Raw genomic sequence first — 6,512 nt, forward strand, 5'->3', positions numbered from 1 at the left:
TGAGCGTCGAAACTTTAACCAAACAAAAGATATGAATGTTGACAAGAGACAAGAAACTAAGATAAGAGAAAATGGTGTTGGAAATATTCAATATAATTTAAAAAATAAATAATTAAAATAAAATCATATTGTTACTCATGATTTTATGGACTATTGATTTTATGGATAAATGTCATTTATGGGTAAAAAAAATTAACTTTATTAATTTATTTTGTTTTAAATCAGATTTATTCCAATTGACTCGCAAATATCTCTCTTATACCAATAATACCACTTATTTGCATAGGAAAAAGACACAACAAACACGCTAGCTCATTAAAAATTGTTTTTAGTTTTATGCTCTATATTGTCTTTTAAGACATTGGTTTTCATAAGGTTCAGATATCATTCACTACATTATTGTTATTATTATTATTATTATTATCATTATTATTATTGTTATTAATATTATTAATTGTTGTTTAATTTTATGAATTTTTTGTTATCCATATCTCTTTCTTATTCTTATTATCATATATAATAATAATAATAATTGTTATTTTTATTAATATTTTCCTAACAAAGAGAGCCTTTATAGTACGGGGGATAATAATGATTCAATAAGTTGTTCATCACAAGATGAAGATGAAGAGACAAAGTTGTCTTATGATTGGATGTGAATCATCATCTAGTCAAACAAGTTCTATGTCTTCAAAAGATAATATTCTTATGATGAGAAAGATGATGTTATCTTATGTTGGGAAAAACGCATCATCAATTAAGAATACTACCGTCTTTACCCCCAAGAATCACCTATTAATAGAGAAATAAGATTAATAAAAAGAACACAAGAATATAATTTGGAAACTCCGAATACAAAGAAAAACCACAATCGTAGAAAATAATCACTATGTGTAAATTTGTACAACACATAAAAAACACTCTCAACCTTTTGACCCCAAGTACACCCACACCCTCCAGAGCAAGAATTTAGCTACACCTCACAACACTCTATTACAAGAGAATAAGAAAAGCCAAACACTAGCTCAAAGTGTCTTTGACTTGGGGCAAGGAACATCATGGACTTAAAGTTCATTATATAGTCACTAAGACCCATCCCCTAGGTTATCCTAGGTGATATGAGACTTATCAAGACATGTTATTTTCATCATCTCAACATTCTCCACTTTGATTAAAATAAACACATCTTCATTGCATATATCAACAATCATACTCCACTATATAGAGTATCACTTGGAATCAAATCGTCCCAAGAATTTTCATTTGGAATCAAACTATCCCAAGAATTTTCACTTGTAATCAAATCATCCCAAGAATTTCCACTCGGAATCAAACCATCCCAAGAATTTCCACTTGGAATAAAACCATTCAAAGAATTTTCACTTGGAACCAAATCATCCCAAGAATTTCCACTTGGAATCAAACCATCCAAAGAATTTCCACTTGGAGTTAAACCATCTCAAGAATTTCCACTTCGAATTAAGTCATCCCAAGAATTTTCATGTACCTTGCATCAATTCTAACTAATGCTCGTGTATAATCACTACGCATAAACACCATATACCCTTCGTTGGAACCATGCCACATACCACGACGCAAAACCACAGAACCTTGCAAAATCCCACAGATTGAACGTTTGCATTTCACAACCACCGTGCCGTTTGACTCCCTCGCCAGAGACGCAACACCTGTCGACGTAACACTTATTGACATAGCACCACTATTGACTCCCACCAGAGCGGATCTATAAACCGCAAAGCACTTCCTCCACACATATGTCGTAAACTGTGACTCACACAAATCATCTCTATTGTACATCACTCACCGGGCCATGCAAGCACCAACTATAAGATCCGCTAAATTTAATTAATTAATAAATGCGGGTAGAGGGAGTCTTTATGACATTTAATTTTGACAAGTATGATGTGGAAAAGTACTAGCTCAAATGGTTGAGAGTACTTGATTGTGTGAGAGGACTTGGGTTCAAGTCCTATGTGTGTCGTTTATATGCTATTTAATTTTGCTAAAATTAGTTTTGGCATGAAGGTGAAAGGGTAGAGAAAACCCTAGCTAAATGAGCCTCCAAGGGAGGCTGGAAAAATAGTCCATAATGACTAATTGAATGACAATTATCATGAACATTAAGCCATTTTCGTTTTAGCACATTAAACTACCATTAAGGCACCATTAAAAGTCAAATTTTGAGTGGGAAGGAAGGTTTTCTATGCTGCCATAGTGAAAAGAGTACGAAATTGGAGAGTGTTATGTGATAATTGAGTGAGAAGGAGAGCTAATGTGGGAAAACAAAGGGCGTCCATTCTTATCAAAGAAGAAACCAAGAACACCAAGTTTAAGCGAAGGAATCCATGTTAGGGGAGCTTTACGCGTTAAGATTATGTTTAAGTCTGATTGGCATGTAAATATAGTATGATTATGCTTGAATTATTTTATTCCGTTTAAGCTAGTATTTTTGGAAATTTCCAGAAACTGCCTGGCCGGCGATGAACTGCCGCTAGACTACTCCTTCTTTTTCTAGGCCATTCTGGGTTCTTGTAAAGGAACCGTCTACCAACAATTATCGTTAAATAGCCTTTTTGACCAACATTGACCCGCCCTTGCCCATAGTTGACTACTGACTAGTTTTGACTCTTTGACAGTCCATTGAGAGGCTGCCACGTGTTAGAGTAGTCTCTCTCTCTCTCTCTCTCCATTAGGGTTTGGCTGTCGTGAGTGGTTCAGGCGAAATTATGGCGGTTGTCGCAGTGGCTACAAAGTTGACGCAGAAGGTGTTACCAGGTTCGCGGTTGTCGCAAAGAAGTGGCTTCAAGTTCGCGTTCTCAAGTAGGGATGGTGGTTGCACGAGGGGCTCGTGGCTACAAGTCACGGTGGTGCTGCCATTGAAGGATCGAGCAGGGTGACTTCATATTCGTGAATGCAGGTGCTGGCATGAGCGCGTTCGTGACTTTGAGTTCATGACTTCGTGTTCGAGCATGGTGTTGCCATGAACGTTGCTGCGATGACGAAGGTGCAGACCGTGAATGGTGGCTTCGACAGCGTGCTGAACGAAGACGGTGGTGGCGCGAAGACGACGCAATGTAGCTCCGCGTTGGTCGCTGCACGTATCGTGAGCAATCTTGGTGTCGCAGTGGTGGGCCTCGACGTGGTGCGATGATGGTGCAGCCATGGTGATTCAGGCGGGAGAACGACGATGGTGGCAACGTGATGAACGGGGAAGATGAGGCGCGAGTGCAGGGCTGCTAAAGGTTCTCGTGCCGGAGATGTCATGCGAGAAGATGGTGGTTGGCGCAAAGGTGCTGCCGGAGGTTCGCGTGCCAGAGATGTTGTGCGATAAGATGGTGGTTGGCGCGAAGGAGGCAGGTCAACGAAGGTGCGGTGGCGACCGACGGCAAGGGCGACAGCTGCGACATGGAGATGGTGGGAGAGAAGGAATATTAGGGTTAGGGTTTCTGAGTGTGTAAGGAAGAGAAGGTTATGAGGTGTCAAGTTGTAATTGGTTATTTTAGTGAGTGGAGGATTGATGATGTGACAATTTTTAGTGGTTATTTTAATGAATGGAGGATTGCCATGTGGCGTAATCTGGTTGAGTGGAGAGTAAGTGGTATGAGGGGTGCAAATTAGTCAAAGTAGGGGTGCAAAACAGAGTTAGATGACCCAATTGCAGGAGGGGTGTGTAAAATGAAAATTGGAGGTGTATTGAGCTCCTGAAATCTTCTTTTCCAGAATTAGATGGCCCAATTGTAAAAGGGGTGTGTAAAAATGAAAATTGGGGGTGCATTTAGCTCTTGAATCATTCCTTTCCAAATTTCTGATTTGGGTCTTATTTTGTAACTTGAAATATTCCAAATTCACACTCTTAAGGACTTAATTAAATTTTAGTTGCATTATTAAATGATAAGAATATCCAATAATATATTATGCAACTAAAATGAATTCTTAAGCGCAAAAATGATATTAAATCCCTAAAATTTAAACACTTAATGAGGGCAAAAGTTCAAACTCATCACACCCTTCAAACGGTTTGGAAGTGGAAAGTGCATGGCGTCTCATGAACAGTGCCAAGTGATATTGTCGCAGCAGAATCATGTTTTGCTTATTTTGATGTGCGTGGTCTACAAGGCTTATAAGATATCTTAAAGGTCGGCTTGTTGGTGTTCATTGAGTGGTGGCTCGGAACATATCCCTTGAGTTGTGGCTCGAGATAATGACGTGTACGAATGGGTCCAGTTAGATTGCCCTCCTCAGTAATTAACTGACGAGTTTGGTAGTCTTGGGACGTTACAAATGTAATTCTTATTGGAAACTCCACCTAGCGTTACAGTGTGTGATCCGTAGCATGGTTTCCCGTACGTGCTCTATCAGTTGTGGCTGATAGGTGTGGCAGCAAGACATCTTGAGGTACTTCCTAGAACATGTAGAACATGGTTGACATGGTAGTGGCCATGTGTGTGAAATCAAAGGATGGATTTCCTTTGGTGAGGTTGTGATATGTATCTGTTATATATATTTGTTTATTCTGTTAGCTCACCCTATCTGCTTGTGTTTAACGATGGTCGTGTACGTGGTACACGGGAGCAAATGATATTGTAGGTGGATCTGGTGAGGCCTAGAGACGGAGCAGGGCTAATATTGGGATAATATTTTATCAGAGTTTTACTAATTATGTATTTTAAGAATTTTGTAAACATTTGGAGTATTTGAGCATGGTTTTTATATATTTTGGAATTTTATGAATTATGAAGTTTGAGTTACATTATATCATAATAAAGTTTTAATTTTTCCACGTTTTTGGGAATCTAAGTTATAATAAATGAAATTTTAATTTTTATTTCTTTATTATGTTAATTAAATCCGTAATATCCGGTCGAGATGTTACACCAACTACGACCTCCTCCGCAGATCTAGGAACATCTCACCACACATAAACTCCATTGCAAATCCAACACGACTCACAGTCCTTGCACCTCCACGAACCCAACTGCAGATTCAGTGTGTCAACACAACACTGACAATGATCCTTCCATCAAATTTCTTGTTGCAACTTCAAGATGATTTTCCAACAACAAAGAATTAATCTTTTTTGATGTGGAAGATTAAAGTAAGCTACAACCATAGAGCATACTAAGAAAAAATCCTACCGAACCATAACTATTGATACCACTTGTTGGGAAAAACACATCATCAATTAAGAATATTACCGTCTTTACCTTCAAGAATCACCCTATTAATAGAGAAATAAGATTAACACAAAGAACACAAGAATATATCGTGAAAACTCCAAATATGGAGAAAAACCACAACAGTAGAGAATAATCATAATGTGTAAATTTGTACAACACAAAAAAAATACTCTCAACCCTTTTACTCCAAGTACACCCATACTCTCCAGAGCAAGAATTTAGCTATGCCTTACAACACTGTATTACAAGAAAATAAAAAATGCCAAATACTAGCTCGAAGTGTCTTTGACTTTGGGTAAAGAACATTTTGAACTTAAAACCCATTATATAGTCACTAACACCCACCCCTAAATTATTCTATCCTATACAATGTGAGACTTTTCAATACATGTTATTTTCTTCATCCCAATATCTTATCTTATGATTAGTCATAGTTACAATCCACAATCTTGTGAGATACACCTTACTTTTATTTATTTAGAGACACAATCTTTAAAATAATATTTACCCGGCAAAAATAAATAGACAAGTTAGTTAATGTTTTATAATTTTTAGGTTAAAATACTCCGTTGGTCCTCGTTTTTGTTGCAGAATCTCAATTTGGTCCTCGTATTTTTATTAGTCTCAATTAGGTCCTCATTTTTGTAAATTAGTATCAATTAAGTCCTTTCCGTTAGTAGATAACTAACACCATTAAGTAGGTGCCACGTGTTAGCTCCTTGTTTTTTTGAATTTTTTGAATCTTTTTTGAATTTTTTTTAAATTTTTTTTTAAAAAATATTTATGCCACATGTCACTTATTAGTGTGCCACGTGTCAATCTAATATAGTGACACGTGTCAAATTATTATATGAATCTCAATTTGGTCCTTATATTTGTTAAATTGATTTGATTTGAGTCCCAATTTTTTTAAAAAAATTTCAATTTTAGGCACTCCAAATTTAGACCAAATTTTACTTTTATATAATGTTATGATTATTTTTATTAAAATTGATATTTTTATTAAATATTTTAATAATATTAATTATATTTAATATTAAATATATTTATTTTAATTTTTTATAAAATTATTTTAAAATTTTACATTTGAATTTATAAAATTGTTATTTTTAAGCCAACTCTAAAATATTGTTGATATTGAATATTATACAAATATTTCGAATATAAATTTATTAATCTATATATTTATAATTTTAAAATAAAATTTAAATAAAGTTTAATGTAAAATATAAATTTAAATAAATTAAATTTTGTTAAAAATATGTAATAGAAATATCACTTGTAATAAAAGTATCATCATTAGATCTATAAAAA

The sequence above is a fragment of the Vigna unguiculata genome, chromosome 3 (assembly GCF_004118075.2).
Source record: "Vigna unguiculata cultivar IT97K-499-35 chromosome 3, ASM411807v1, whole genome shotgun sequence".
Taxonomy (NCBI): Eukaryota; Viridiplantae; Streptophyta; class Magnoliopsida; order Fabales; family Fabaceae; genus Vigna; species Vigna unguiculata.